Source organism: Sinohyriopsis cumingii, chromosome 6 (genome assembly GCF_028554795.1).
Source record: "Sinohyriopsis cumingii isolate HCF-2022 chromosome 6, ASM2855479v2, whole genome shotgun sequence".
NCBI lineage: Eukaryota > Metazoa > Mollusca > Bivalvia > Unionida > Unionidae > Sinohyriopsis > Sinohyriopsis cumingii.
This window is the reverse complement of record NC_142966.1, coordinates 138952034-138969139: the sequence shown is the minus strand read 5'-3', so window position 1 is coordinate 138969139 and position 17106 is coordinate 138952034.

Below are 17106 nucleotides of genomic sequence, written 5' to 3'. Positions count from 1 at the left end.
CATCATTAATTGTACTATTCTTTTCACGGGATCCTGCAGATTATTTGTGGGGGGTGGGGGTGGGCACACATACAGTGGTTGGTTTTATGGATGTAGGCCAAAACATGTTTAGAAGTGAAATCAGGGAGGGTGAGGTAAATGCCCCCCTCCCTTGATCCTATGTCATGGCGACCATGGTCCTTTTATATCAGTATTCCATATAACGAGGGAATATATGTACGCAAAGAAGCTTGGAAAGAATCATTGCGATCGTGCCACTCACACATTTCCTTGTCAAAATTTTGGGGCTGGTTCTAGAGCTCTCTAAGTCAAATGGATGTCGTCTTTATTTGCAAAAATAGTATTGCGCCAATAAAACATGTTAGTTTGGGTTTCTGTCAAGTGTGCTACTTACCATTTGGATGCGTTTGATAGACTAGATTCCAGGACTAAGAGAAGAACACTAAAACTGAACTAAGCCAAGCTCTAGAACTCAGAAAAAGCCAAAGAAGATTTTCAAGACAGACAGGGCTGGCGTCAGGCCCATTGGACCGATTTGGCCCAATTCGGCTACACGCTTACATGGGCCCGCGCGTTGGTAACTTTTAAAAATATAGAGAGAGAAAGTAATTTTAAAGCGATGGAAATTTTTTTTATTTAAAACTTTGTTTTAAAGTTGTTTAAAAGTTTACTTCCCAATGCCGTGCTTACAGGGGGCCCAGCTCGTAAATCCGGGGGTGGGGTTTGGTTAAAATGATCAAAATCGGGACCCATGATTGCTTAGGCCGTTATTGATGACATATTATTGATAAGTATGTTCAATCCGCCCTTAATGAGGAAATTAAACGTTTTAAAAAGTTAACACCATCAGCATACGGAGGAAGACGTGGTCAGCACTTACACAGCACACAGCTCTGTAGAGAACAGAACACAGGTATTATACGGAGGACGTGACCTAAACTGACATAGCACATAGTTCTGTACGTGGTGTTGGCAACTACAACTGTGTCATTGTTCCACACCTGCAGATAACTGATTCCGCTCGTCTCATTGCTCAGGTGATGCATGCAGTGATATGTCCCAGTCGCTTTACAAAGAACATAAACATATCCATAATATGTACATTTGAATAATAATAATAATAATAATAATAATAATAATAATAAAGTGAGCATTTCATATCCACACAGAAATAAAGAAATTTAAAATTTATGAAAGTCTAACTAGCAAGACATGTAACTTGATTTATTTTCCCTGATTGTCCCAAGTTGGGTCTTTATTTCGTGATTGGTAGTTACACAGAATCCACGAAAACTGATAAAGCGCACAAAGTAATTAAAATAATTCAAACAACAAGAAGCAAACCCCACTTCCAATATAAAATTAATCCCTAAAATGAAGCTAGTCAAACGTATATTTGCTTTGTGTAGCGGATTTGTGAATTTTGTAAATTATTTAATATGGGCATTTGATAGGAAATATTGTTTGATATCCATAATCTGCTCGTCTACTAGCAAAACAAATATTGTTGATAGATTCCCCAAAATAATAAACAGTGTATGTTAATGAAACTGTACAAAGACGTACGTGTTAAATATTTTTAATGTCGGATATTGTAGGAGAAAACTTATTCTTTAAGAAAACGTTCTGTAAAAGACATTGCGAATATCTAACATAGTTTCGCCTTTACATCATCATTGATACTGATTCATTGTGTATGCATTTTAAGAATACATAATGAAAACTCACAAGAAAATTTCAGACTGCTGCTACAGTTATTATGAACATATCTAAACTGTGTTCTATCCTCACAAACGCTGAGGTTGACGTTATTACACTTAGGGCTACCACCGGAAGAAGAAAGACTGACAGAATCAAACACGGCCAGCCAATCCGTTGGACATGTCTCCTGAACGAGGTTGTTTTCTACTGCACCTAAATCAAAAGAAACTAGTATTAGCTTTCCGTCTGTCTTGAATGCTACGCTATATTGAATCCATTATTTAGTTTGGAAAGAAAATTGAACTTTTAAAAAATTGGTGGCAGGGAATAGGATCAATTGAAACAGAAATCTTGATTTCATGTTGTGCATATCTGGGATAACTTTAAGGTGCGATATTTTAAGGCCGATAAATCCGCCCTTCCCCCGTGATGATACTGATTTTCGGTTTAGTTGCTGATATCACATAATCATTAAATGCTGCAAAATTCTGCAGCCAATTTGGCTGCACACATCAGTGTACGTTTTATGCATTTACCGGTATTTCTTGCGGCTGTGAAACTACCGTCGTCTGAAAGGTTGTTGTTGTTGGTGTGTTTAACGCCATTTTTCAGCACACGATAGGCCATACATGGCGGCCAGTATTAATGGTGGAGGTGAACCCGGGAAAACCCCGGAAAAAACCACCGACCCACAAGAGGCTGAAAGGTTCTTTTGGTGACATGTACATTATATTTCCGGAGCAAATCTTATGTTTGGTGACTCGTAATCTGCGTGGAATAACATAAACCTGTCCTGTGGCCATTTTGAATTTCGCGCTAGATATGGTTGTTACTAAAAGTGTACGCATGTTTGTGTTAGAAAGATTTGCATGCAGCAAAATTGCACATTTTAATGAACAGGTGACATCAGACAGACATATCGTCAATCATTTTCAACACAGATTCGGGGGGTTAATTATCGAAATATGATATTTTATGTTTAAACGTTGTTGACTGTAATACAACCTCTAGGGATATCAAAAAAATCCCCACATTGTATAAAATACCGGTGCATGGTTAAAATTACTTCTAACAGAAATTCTAATGTAAATGAAAACTTCAGTTTTTGTATGACACAACGGATATAATGTGGTTTCTTGGTGGTTCCCGATCATGGCGGACATGAATTAGCAGTACCTACTTCGTTTTAACTTAAAATTTAAGCTCACCGTCAACAGCGGCAGACCCAGAAATATCGTCAAAGGACTTCTATACAACTACTGTTGTAAACTGGAAATTCCAACGCCCCAACAGTATAAATAATTTTCCTCTAATTAATACATTATCACAAATCTCATAACTTCACAATTTGCCTTCCAACCTCACAATTGCATGGTTTCTCCTCACTCCTCATTTCATTTCCGTAACGTAGCGTCAGTATTTCACGCCGAGAAAAATATACAACTCAACCACCTAATACAGGGAACTCTTTTTTCTACGCTACTGTAGGCCAGTCAAATCATGATTTTAAGCCTCATTTCGCCTGTAACTCTACACCATATTTACCATCATAGCAACAATAAAGGGCGCCTCCAGATGAGGAACAGTCCCATTTCAATTATTCCAATGTGCGATTTACCAGTCCCCAATCATAAATACTGCACGTAGAGTCACACAATCAATCCACAGAATTAGATTTAAATATTGACTGCTGAGCTCACTTATACGACTTTTACCTGAACGCACTAACAATAAGCCATGCCATCGTGAAATCTCACCAACACTACACTCAGTGACGTTTGCTCCTAGTAATTGGCTAATTATTCGGGCTGATGACTATTTCCTCAGCACCGACTTTCCATAATCAAACATGTAATCATAAAATTATAAGAATCCTAAAAATGGAGAGCTATATACAACTGCGGAAGTAGTATATGGGGCCACCCTAGCGACAATGGGAATTAGCATTACAAAACCCCTTGGGCCACTCTAGCGACAAGGGAAATTTAACATGGAGAAAAACCCTGGGTCACTCTAGTGACAAGGGGAATTGAACATGGAAATTGAACATGGGAATGTCACCTGGGGATCAGTGGGAATTAAACATTGGTAACGTCATAGGTTTATAGGGTCAAAACCTTTTATAGGGTGAAATGTATTTGTAGGGACAAAGGGTTGATAGGGACAAACATAGACATACAGAAACAAACAAATACACATTGAAACACACAGAAAAGAGGATAGAAATATTCTAAAGAAAGACTGACAGATAGAATAGAGACTCGATAAAGAAAAGTCTGTTGTATGGGTTCAAAACATTTATTCAAGTACATATATACATGGGCTCTCTGGCCTGTGCTTTGGTCTAAGCACTATCCATTAAATACATAAACATTTGAACATAAAAGAAACATATTTACGAGTTGTTTAGTTATTGACTCTAGTAAACTAATGTTTAAAATTAACGTTCACTCCTTTCTAAAATCACTTCATATGCAACGAATTTACATTAAATGTTCGTTTATAAGAAAAAGTCAAAACAAAACAAGTAACAAACAATCAAATAAGAGAAAGTTCGTGTTTGTCTCTCTATCCGTTACACACGTTGTTTAATATCTGGTCAGCTACCACTTGTGTCCCAGCATAGATGTTTCCGATCTCGTATTCCCTGTCAGTCGTAAATCTGCTGTTACGTCCATCGTGCTAGGTACACTTATCGGTAAGCAGATCAAGAGCAGTGATCGTCTTCTTCCCATGGAGGTGCAACATATGCCATATGAATAGTCACTTTTCCATCGGTGATGTCAAATTTTTCTCTCACCGACCGCACGTCTTCAATAGCCCTCAAAAGTTTGGAAGAAGTTATTTCTGCAGGTGTGCTAAATCCGAGACATACAGGCGAGTTCAAACTGTCGTGATACATAGATAGGCTCAAACGACCTTCATCTTTGACTTGGCAATGACATTTGAATTCCTCTAACAGTGAGTCAAGTAGATCCGTAATGAAACCTGATACTTCCTCGGCTGGAACGTCAGACGCGAAGTCTTTAAATTTCATCGTGTAGGTGTAAGTTGTCGTTCTAAATTTTCTCGAGGTCGCTGTCTGGGTCATTTGGATGCTAAAATACTCCCTTAGGTCTATTGAATCCTTTCCCTTCTTGAACGCACTTTGCTGTGACGGTATGGTGGTGAAAGAGGTCAATGATGTTTGTTCCTTCTCTTTTTTCTTCTGCGTAGAGTTATTCATCTTTCTCGTCGCTTGTCCTCGCAATGAAGTGTCGTTCTTGGAAGTCGTCCCTTTTTATACTGGGTGATATCAGCATGTCCATAAGGTAAAGTTTTGTGGTCTGGAAGTTTCACTGGTTGCACGTAGTTTGTTATGGCATTAGTACATAACAACTAAGATGTGGTATTGCATTGGTGATGTGATCGTGAGGCATAGAATCACACCCGAGTTTCTCGTTGGACTTGAGTCTTACGCTCTATACTTGCTGTTTGAAAGGATTCATTTTTGTCGATTGGTCTTGGTAGTGACAATGAACTATTGGTCTTGGACGCTGTCCCTTTTTATATGCTGACCAATATCGATGTGACCGTACGGCAACGTAAAGTGATTGGGAAGTCTCACTCGCTTCTGGTACACGATTTGATAGATTTTTTCCAGGGGTCGACTGACGATGTGGTGAGTGGGTAAACGTACAATCTTGTTCGGTTGGTGAGTGGTCACTTTAAAGTTTCCATCCTCTCGCGATTGCAAGGCTTCTTTCAATACCCCAAAGTTGACCACTCGACTGGTACGATAATTCAGAGTCAGTCCTTTCACTTTGCACTCCGTGTGCACTTCTCCTTGTTTGTCCCGGTATTGGTAGCCGTAATTTTTAGGACCTCCACTCGCGAAACTTAGAATCTTGTCGTCGGGATGTTCGTCTGTCCAGGCTCCTAAACGGTTTTCCTCGATGTTAGAGTGTTGCTGACCCGGTCGATCGATGTAGATGCAACTGTCCGTGTCAAAGTACAGGACGCGTTCCCCTAACAGTTCTAAAACTTCGTACAATTTTAAGCGAGCATGAGCTGTCACGTAAGCCGCAATGATGACATTTTCAAAAGGGTCGTCTTGTACAAAGTCCAGATCTTCTTCGTAATTGACCAAGATCAAATTCTCTCGAACGACGTCCACGTGTTTCATGTATTTGGTTTTGTCGTGAATCATCTGGAAGTAGCGGGAAGGTTCTGTCAAATATTCCGTCTTGGGTAAACACGGTCGTTGTGCCATTTTACCCCACAAGCAATTTAACATCACTTTGGCAAACGATCGCCTGCCTTCGTTTTTCTCGATGTGGTCTAAAGAGATGCCTTCTTGTTCATAGTATTTCTCTTTGAATTGTATTTGGTCTTCGGGAGTGTGACACCAGGAAGGATAGCCGCTGGCTTCTTGTTTCAGTTTCAAAAAGGCATCCACGTAGTCAGCGAAAATGCCTTTCTGACTGGGATCACCCTTGTGGTATTGTTGTGTCTTGGGAAAGTGGCAAATTTCGTACACTTCTAACAGTTGGTATCCCATGTCCAGAGCTTTGAACAATTCTACGCTGACCCAGGTTCCCGTCAAGGCACGTTCTTCCTGGGTGTGCTGACAAGGTTGGTCTTGGTTGCACGTTTCGGCACAAGTACGGCACAATGGAAACATCAGTTTGCCTTGACAATGGTGAGGTAAGACGGGATGGTATAGGTTCGTGGGAGGCAAAACTTTACACTTGATCAAGCCTTCGTATTGTCGAATGTTTTTCAGGTCGATGTGTTCCGTTAACAATTGCGGGTGCCCTACAGGAAAGCGACAATATTTGCACACGTAGGGATACAGCGAACACACGTCCAAGTATTTGATTTCTTCTCCTTTCTCTTCGTCGGCTTGGTACAGCAAACAGGTGGCATTGGTCCTTCCTCCGTACAAACTATCCCTCGGGTTCAGCGGGTCCATGAACTGGTAACTTTCCACGAGGCGTTTAAACTCGGGATCGGTTTTCAAGCGGTGATCGTATTCGTGTTCCCACATTTCCACCACTTGGTATCCTTCCTGTTCCAACTTTAGGCGTCGCTGACAAGTGTCCTGGTACAAGTCTTCCATGGTTCGTTGTAAAAACTGATTTTTAGTGCTACGATCAGGGTAACAGACGGGACATCCGTGAAATAAGCAACCGTTAAACTCGTACACGATCTTGGGGTTTTCTAAGTCCCAGCCATCTACCGAATATGTTCCGATGGTCTTTTCACCCCCTCCGTTGCGGGCATGCTGAATCCATTTGTTTTCCTTGTCGCACAAGTAATGTAACCAACGTAGGGCTTTGACCGAGTATTGACGTTTGACAAAGTTGGTCGTTTGAGGGCTGATGACAGCCACGGTGTTTTCAGGCATGAATCGTTGTCGGTACACTAAGGAACACGCTTTGGCAATGGTGCAAGCTTCTTTCAAAGGATCGACCCCTCCGTGTTCCATGAACAGTTCTCGAAATTTTCCACAGCAACGCCGTAAAATGTCCACGTCGGAACGACAATACTTTAGCATTTCTTCCTGAAAGTCGAAAGGGTCCGAGGCGTGAGCCTGGTACCAAGCGTAGAAAGCTTCTCGTTGTTCGGTACGCATGTTGTCGGGGTCGTAATAGTGAGCCTCAGGTAAATGGGGTAGAACGGCGTGTTGATTGGCTTCCGTATTGAAAAAGTGTGGAAAGTACCCTTTAGCCATTTCTGTCATTCCAAACGTTTCAGGCATTCGACTCAAAGGCATGGCCAAATAGCTCATCGAATCTTTAAACTGTACTTGTCCCACTTGCATGAAAATGCTTTTGGCTCCGTTCAAAGTCACTTTAGGACGTTCGGTGCCATGTTCCGTATAGTATCTGAGAAGAAACTGTCCATCGTATCCGGAGAAATTGTGAGCCATCACCGTGGCATGACGATGACAATCTCCGTAACGTTCGATGTCCTCTTGGCTCCACGTCTTGTCGATCCATCGAGCGAAATCGGCTAGCGTGTTCGGTCCCCGAAAGATTTTTTCACGTCCTCCAGGAATCTTGCTGCAGTGAGGGCAATGACTCACGATAGGTTCTTGAATGCACTTCTCGCACGCTCGATGAGCCACGCAGAAATTAGGAATGTGAATGCCAGTCTCTTGCATGCATTCGAAATCGAAAAAGATGAAATTGCTTTTCTTCTTGTGACCATCCTCTTTCTCTGGTTGGGGTTGGTATTTTTGCACGTAGCATTGGTGTTTCAAGTCCACGATGTGATGACAAATGTGACATTTCTTTTTTCCTGAACATACGTGTGCCTTGGTACTATTGGTACGTATGCCTTGTCCACACGTAGGGCACAATCTCAGGAGTTGACAAGCACATTTCTGCTGTGAACCTTGCGTCTTCAGATGTTGTTGGTAACAGGCAGGGCTGAAAAACGTGCGCAGACAAGCAGGACAATGCAATGGTTTTTGCCCTTCGCTCAGATAGGGTGGAGAGGCCAAACATCCTCGGCATTTCGATCCACAATGTTTGTGTTGCTCTCGATTATTATAACCACGGTCACATTTCTCACAGTAATATCTGTATCCCAGGAATCCGGGGATGGCGGTAATGGTATCGAAATGTTCATCGTGATAATAGACATGAATGTATTTTCCGTCCTTAAAGTCTTGGCTCGAAACAACAGAGGTCCGCGCACTTCTTGAGGGTGCACTTTCAAGGTGTATCGTGGAGCTAGGGCATCTTGCAATTTTTGCATCTCAGGAATGCCACAGGGTGTGTCTCTGGACAGTCCGGCTTGTTGTAACAGGAGTTCTGCTTCATTTCGTTGTTTGGCTCGATCGGATCGTTGAATAGTTTTCCAGGTTCTTTTCCATTCTACCGTGTCGTTCTTGTTGGCATAGGTTCGTCCCACCGCGATGGCACGGGCTAAATACATCTGGTCTTGAGGGTTGTTAATTCGGACGAGACTTGTTTTGGTGTTGCGAAGGTCGTCCACCAATAAGACCCTTTTGCGTCCAGTCCCTTAAGGAGGAGAGACGTTGGCCATTTTCAGTGTGGCTTTACCATCGGTGATGTCAAACTGATCATTAGATTGTTGTACGTGTTGAATCTTGTCCATGACTTTGGAAGGGGTTAGTTCTGCGGGTCTGCTAAACTCGATCCAAACAAGGGATTTCAAGCTGTCGTGATCTATGGATAGTGTCAAGAAATCGTCTTCTTTGGGTTGACATTGTTGCTTTAGTGTGGTGAGCAAAGAATCCCACATCTCGGTGATAAACCCTTCTGCTTTCTCCAATAGTACGTCGGACTTGAAATCTTTAAACTTCACCGTGTAGGTGTAAGTCGTGGTTCTAAATTTTCTAGAGGGTCGCTTTTCCGTCTATCGATCGTGATAGTACTTTTCAGGGTTAACTGGTGGACTTTGGTTTGGAGTGGGCTCTCTGTGTCTGGTCGCAGACGTGGAAGGTGTTGGTTCAGGTTTGCTCATGTCTTCGTTTTGAGCGAACACTTCTTTTCGTGTGTGAGGCGATACGTCACTTCGCTGCCTCTTACGTTCTTCTTCTCTCTCACTGAAATCGTGCGATCGTTTCATCTCGATTGCTGATTCAGAAATGATTTAACCAAGTTCATTCTCTCCATATATACCCTCTCTACCTCTTGTTGTCACAATGACTTGGTATATTTCACAAGGGCAAGTGAAAGCCAAGCATATAGGAGCCCAACGACAGCGGTGCGTCTTAAACACCTCATGCATCTTGATGACCCTTCGATTCAAACCCTACCACGAAAGAAAAAAGTTGCAAGAAAAAAACCCAGACAGTTGGTGTCTTCAAGAGAGCTAGAGACGCCGGCACTGTGTCGCTGGGACACGTACGTACTCCAGAAAACTACGCCACTCGACAACGTTGTCTCCTTCTCTCAGTCACTTCTACTTTGTCGCTGAATACATTCTACCAACTCTGTTTTAACACACGTTTCTTCATCTGATATTTTTAAAAAATATACTAAACGCATTTTTAAAAGAACTACCCTTTTTCGACAGCAGTGACGGCGTCTCCTGCTGCTGTTACCACTGTTGCTGCACAAAGATGATCTTTCCTTAAGATCAAAAATATGAGACAGAGCAAGTAAGTTGTGAAGTTGAGCGGAGGTGTCTAAACAACAACTGTCAAGCCCCTATGTTCCATTTCTGTTTGTGATAATAACTTGTGATACTTCACATTTTCTAAAGTGGAAATCTTTACAAACCGTACAAAAGTTATATGACTTTGGTTTCTGACAGTTGTACAGACTCTTCACTTTATAAGTGTCACGAGAAAATAGTGTATCCAAGTTTTACCATTTTCCAAAACACCCACACACTTGCAACGTGACCAGAATCTGTACTTCTTTATTTGTGGATATCCAACAGACCCGTCCCAGCATATATAGCTGGTTAAGAACTGTAGGAATATCACCTCATTTTTTCCCCAGAAATATCAAAGCTTTTATGTGTATCTTCCCTGTTCCACCCTTTATTAGTGCTTAGGTATATTCCCTAAACAACACAAACAATTTGGAACAAAATTAAATTTTGAATTAAGGTTTCTCTCTGTTTATACATTTTTTTTTCAAGTTGTTGGTACATGGCATATGACATCCAAATACTTTCTCAAACTGAGAGGCATTTCTACACATGTCATTGCCGTTGTTAAATTCGGTTTTGTTGGTTAGTCATCGTTAATCTTTAATTCTATTTTTATGATGTATTTCTTTTTTGCTAGAAGATTTAATTTATTTATGTTGTTTAGTCTGCTGCTGCAAAAAAGAAAATGCATGTATCTATAGCAAAGTGTTTCAGTTTGTTCAGTTTTTTATTTCAAGCTCTACAAAAGGTACCAAGTTTGTCTTGCAAGGGGATTGAAACTTTAAGTTACGCGGACGTGAAGGAAAACATACCTTTGTTACTACAATTTGCTGTCTTTGTGTTCGTTCTAATCATGCTTGCCTTATATCTTTTTGTTTTAGGATCATATTTCTTCTGATGTAAATACATACATCAATGGATAGACAGCTTGGGTTATCATCCTTGAGGTTCACTGTACTTTTAGTTTCTTTACTTCATACAAACCCCAAAATCACTAGCTTGAAGGGAAAAAAATAACAAAAAACTGACACCTGGTACTGTAACACATCTGTCTCTGTTGATGTGAGTGTGCTTGACAAAATGTTTGAGTAAGATTAAAAATGTTTGTCAGTTTCAAAACTCGAACCAGTACTCTGGCCGTTTAATATTTTCATGTGGCAAGAAGGAATGGTACAATACGCAACAAAGGGATTGTACATTTACACTCCAATCTGTCTGCACTGCAATGGTAACAACGCTCTTGCGTTGACATTATTTTGCCACACTACCTAAGAAAAAACAATTCATCACTCATCATAAACGATTTCATTGGCTATACATATTTTCTTACCGCTTTCGCTTCGAATTGACTTCAGTACCTTTTCGCACAGTGACAAGATCGGACGTGTTTTTTGCTTTTTTTTTATTCTGCGGCTGGTCGCTACACTACTTGCTCTGAATTTACAACCAAACATTGTGTTACGCATTTTAAGTGACTTCATTGGGCCAACCGATATTTTACACTTCTGTCTCTATTCATATGAGTGTGCTTGTCAAAATGTTTGAGTAAGATTAAAAATGTTTGTCAGTTTCAAAACGCGAACCAGTACTGTGGCCGTTTAGTATTTGATCTGGCAAGAAGAAATGGTACAATACGCAACAAAGGGTTTGTACGTTTACACTCTCCAATCTGTCTGCACTGCAATGGTAACAACGCTCTTGCGTTGGCATTATTTTGCCACACTACATAAGAAAAAAAACAATGCATCACTCATCATAAACGATTTCATTGGCTATACTTATTTTCTTACCGCTTTCGCTTCGAATTGACTTCAGTACCGTTTCGCACAGTGACAAGATCGGACGTGTTTTTTTATTTTTTTATTCTGCGGCTGGTCGCTACTCTACTTGCCCTGAATTTACAACCAAACAATGTGTTGCACATTGTAAGTGACTTCATTGGTCAGTCGATATTTTCCACCGCCTTAGCTTCAAATTGGTTTCACTTGTTATTCGCACCGCGAAATAATCAGACGCGTTTTTCTGTACCTGACCATCAGTCACTTCACAAACAATAAAACTAACACACAAATGATCACGCCATGGGCGACTCATGGAAATTATGTTAGTCATGTTACGAAATATATCACGACTTGTTTGGATGTACTTTTCTGTGGTCACTCTTTAATCACATGCGTCTTCAGTTCACTCTTGTCATGTCTTTTAAAGGGTGTATTTTTTCTATGGATGTGATTGTTATGTTCTATATGTTCTTTTATGTTTTCAGTGATTTTACTTTATATCTGTATTTTAATTTAGATGTATAGACTATGTAGTCTGAAATAAAGAATTCTTATCTTATCTTATGTAAGTGGAATGAGTGTTTCTTTGAAACTTTCATAAGGCAAATATACCGTAAAAAAACAAACGTACGTGTCGTGATATTTTTAAAGTAGGAATACATGCTTTCTCTCTCTCTCTCTCTCTCTGTGGTTTTGATTTATACCCTAATGAAATATGTTCCCGTTTGAAGATACCTCTCCAAAATTGTGATCAGTGGTCACCATAATTACGCGAACTGTTCCGTTTGTCATCTTATTTTTTTCAAAAGTTTACACTCTAAAAAATTGTAGAACGATTTTTTTTCTTCCATCAGTAAATCTTTGGATAAAATAAAAGCTTGAGTTTGCACAATTCTGGTATCTTAACTTTATCCTATTTTGGAACTGAAACATGTCACGGAATTTTTTTTTCTTCTAACATTAGATTTACAGTTTTTCAGAAAAAAGACAATCACACGGCTTTTTCAAGAATGAAGCAAGCGACATTGCACTGTATAACCCTGCCTATGGTTAACTCTGAATTCTAAAGTCAAAACATGGGTTCAGGAAAAAATGTAACAATGTTCATCCTATCCTCCTAAGACGAACATTGTAAATCTAATGTTAGAAGAAAAAAAAATTCCGTGACATGTTTCAGTTCCAAAATAGGATAAAGTTAAGATACCAGAATTGTGCAAACTCAAGCTTCTATTTTATCCAAAGATTTACTGATGGAAGAAAAAAAATCGTTCTACAATTTTTTAGAGTGTAAACTTTTGAAAAAAATAAGATGACAAACGGAACAGTTCGTGTAATTATGGTGACCACTGATCACAATTTTGGAGAGGTATCTTCAAACGGGAACATATTTCATTAGGGTATAAATCAAAACCACAGAGAGAGAGAGAGAGAGAGAAAGCATGTATTCCTACTTTAAAAATATCACGACACGTACGTTTGTTTTTTTACGGTATATTTGCCTTATGAAAGTTTCAAAGAAACACTCATTCCACTTACATAAGATAAGATAAGAATTCTTTATTTCAGACTACATAGTCTATACATCTAAATTAAAATACAGATATAAAGTAAAATCACTGAAAACATAAAAGAACATATAGAACATAACAATCACATCCATAGAAAAAATACACCCTTTAAAAGACATGACAAGAGTGAACTGAAGACGCATGTGATTAAAGAGTGACCACAGAAAAGTACATCCAAACAAGTCGTGATATATTTCGTAACATGACTAACATAATTTCCATGAGTCGCCCATGGCGTGATCATTTGTGTGTTAGTTTTATTGTTTGTGAAGTGACTGATGGTCAGGTACAGAAAAACGCGTCTGATTATTTCGCGGTGCGAATAACAAGTGAAACCAATTTGAAGCTAAGGCGGTGGAAAATATCGACTGACCAATGAAGTCACTTACAATGTGCAACACATTGTTTGGTTGTAAATTCAGGGCAAGTAGAGTAGCGACCAGCCGCAGAATAAAAAAAAAAAAAAAACACGTCCGATCTTGTCACTGTGCGAAACGGTACTGAAGTCAATTCGAAGCGAAAGCGGTAAGAAAATAAGTATAGCCAATGAAATCGTTTATGATGAGTGATGCATTGTTTTTTTTCTTATGTAGTGTGGCAAAATAACGCCAACGCAAGAGCGTTGTTACCATTGCAGTGCAGACAGATTGGAGAGTGTAAACGTACAAACCCTTTGTTGCGTATTGTACCATTTCTTCTTGCCAGATCAAATACTAAACGGCCACAGTACTGGTTCGCGTTTTGAAACTGACAAACATTTTTAATCCTACTCAAACATTTTGACAAGCACACTCATATGAATAGAGACAGAAGTGTAAAATATCGGTTGGCCCAATGAAGTCACTTAAAATGCGTAACACAATGTTTGGTTGTAAATTCAGAGCAAGTAGTGTAGCGACCAGCCGCAGAATAAAAAAAAAGCAAAAAACACGTCCGATCTTGTCACTGTGCGAAAAGGTACTGAAGTCAATTCGAAGCGAAAGCGGTAAGAAAATATGTATAGCCAATGAAATCGTTTATGATGAGTGATGAATTGTTTTTTCTTAGGTAGTGTGGCAAAATAATGTCAACGCAAGAGCGTTGTTACCATTGCAGTGCAGACAGATTGGAGTGTAAACGTACAAACCCTTTGTTGCGTATTGTACCATTCCTTCTTGCCACATGAAAATATTAAACGGCTAGAGTACTGGTTCGAGTTTTGAAACTGACAAACATTTTTAATCTTACTCAAACATTTTGTCAAGCACACTCACATCAACAGAGACAGATGTGTTACAGTACCAGGTGTCAGTTTTTTGTTATTTTTTTCCCTTCAAGCTAGTGATTTTGGGGTTTGTATGAAGTAAAGAAACTAAAAGTACAGTGAACCTCAAGGATGATAACCCAAGCTGTCTATCCATTGATGTATGTATTTACATCAGAAGAAATATGATCCTAAAACAAAAAGATATAAGGCAAGCATGATTAGAACGAACACAAAGACAGCAAATTGTAGTAACAAAGGTATGTTTTCCTTCACGTCCGCGTAACTTAAAGTTTCAATCCCCTTGCAAGACAAACTTGGTACCTTTTGTAGAGCTTGAAATAAAAAACTGAACAAACTGAAACACTTTGCTATAGATACATGCATTTTCTTTTTTGCAGCAGCAGACTAAACAACATAAATAAATTAAATCTTCTAGCAAAAAAGAAATACATCATAAAAATAGAATTAAAGATTAACGATGACTAACCAACAAAACCGAATTTAACAACGGCAATGACATGTGTAGAAATGCCTCTCAGTTTGAGAAAGTATTTGGATGTCATATGCCATGTACCAACAACTTGAAAAAAAATGTATAAACAGAGAGAAACCTTAATTCAAAATTTAATTTTGTTCCAAATTGTTTGTGTTGTTTAGGGAATATACCTAAGCACTAATAAAGGGTGGAACAGGGAAGATACACATAAAAGCTTTGATATTTCTGGAAAAAAAATGAGGTGATATTCCTACAGTTCTTAACCAGCTATATATGCTGGGACGGGTCTGTTGGATATCCACAAATAAAGAAGTACAGATTCTGGTCACGTTGCAAGTGTGTGGGTGTTTTGGAAAATGGTAAAACTTGGATACACTATTTTCTCGTGATACTTATAAAGTGAAGAGTCTGTACAACTGTCAGAAGCCAAAGTCATATAACTTTTGTACGGTTTGTAAAGATTTCCACTTTAGAAAATGTGAAGTATCACAAGTTATTATCACAAACAGAAATGGAACATAGGGGCTTGACAGTTGTTGTTTAGACACCTCCGCTCAACTTCACAACTTACTTGCTCTGTCTCATATTTTGATCTTAAGGAAAGATCATCTTTGTGCAGCAACAGTGGTAACAGCAGCAGGAGACGCCGTCACTGCTGTCGAAAAAGGGTAGTTCTTTTAAAAATGCGTTTAGTATATTTTTTTAAAAATATCAGATGAAGAAACGTGTGTTAAAACAGAGTTGGTAGAATGTATTCAGCGACAAAGTAGAAGTGACTGAGAGAAGGAGACAACGTTGTCGAGTGGCGTAGTTTTCTGGAGTACGTACGTGTCCCAGCGACACAGTGCCGGCGTCTCTAGCTCTCTTGAAGACACCAACTGTCTGGGTTTTTTTCTTGCAACTTTTTTCTTTCGTGGTAGGGTTTGAATCGAAGGGTCATCAAGATGCATGAGGTGTTTAAGACGCACCGCTGTCGTTGGGCTCCTATATGCTTGGCTTTCACTTGCCCTTGTGAAATATACCAAGTCATTGTGACAACAAGAGGTAGAGAGGGTATATATGGAGAGAATGAACTTGGTTAAATCATTTCTGAATCAGCAATCGAGATGAAACGATCGCACGATTTCAGTGAGAGAGAAGAAGAACGTAAGAGGCAGCGAAGTGACGTATCGCCTCACACACGAAAAGAAGTGTTCGCTCAAAACGAAGACATGAGCAAACCTGAACCAACACCTTCCACGTCTGCGACCAGACACAGAGAGCCCACTCCAAACCAAAGTCCACCAGTTAACCCTGAAAAGTACTATCACGATCGATAGACGGAAAAGCGACCCTCTAGAAAATTTAGAACCACGACTTACACCTACACGGTGAAGTTTAAAGATTTCAAGTCCGACGTACTATTGGAGAAAGCAGAAGGGTTTATCACCGAGATGTGGGATTCTTTGCTCACCACACTAAAGCAACAATGTCAACCCAAAGAAGACGATTTCTTGACACTATCCATAGATCACGACAGCTTGAAATCCCCTGTTTGGATCGAGTTTAGCAGACCCGCAGAACTAACCCCTTCCAAAGTCATGGACAAGATTCAACACGTACAACAATCTAATGATCAGTTTGACATCACCGATGGTAAAGCCACACTGAAAATGGCCAACGTCTCTCCTCCTTAAGGGACTGGACGCAAAAAGGTCTTATTGGTGGACGACCTTCGCAACACCAAAACAAGTCTCGTCCGAATTAACAACCCTCAAGACCAGATGTGTTTAGCCCGTACCATCGCGGTGGGACGAACCTATGCCAACAAGAACGACACGGTAGAATGGAAAAGAACCTGGAAAACTATTCAACGATCCGATCGAGCCAAACAACGAAATGAAGCAGAACTCCTGTTACAACAAGCCGGACTGTCCAGAGACACACCCTGTGGCATTCCTGAGATGCAAAAATTGCAAGATGCCCTAGCTCCACGATACACCTTGAAAGTGCACCCTCAAGAAGTGCGCGGACCTCTGTTGTTTCGAGCCAAGACTTTAAGGACGGAAAATACATTCATGTCTATTATCACGATGAACATTTCGATACCATTACCGCCATCCCCGGATTCCTGGGATACAGATATTACTGTGAGAAATGTGACCGTGGTTATAATAATCGAGAGCAACACAAACATTGTGGATCGAAATGCCGAGG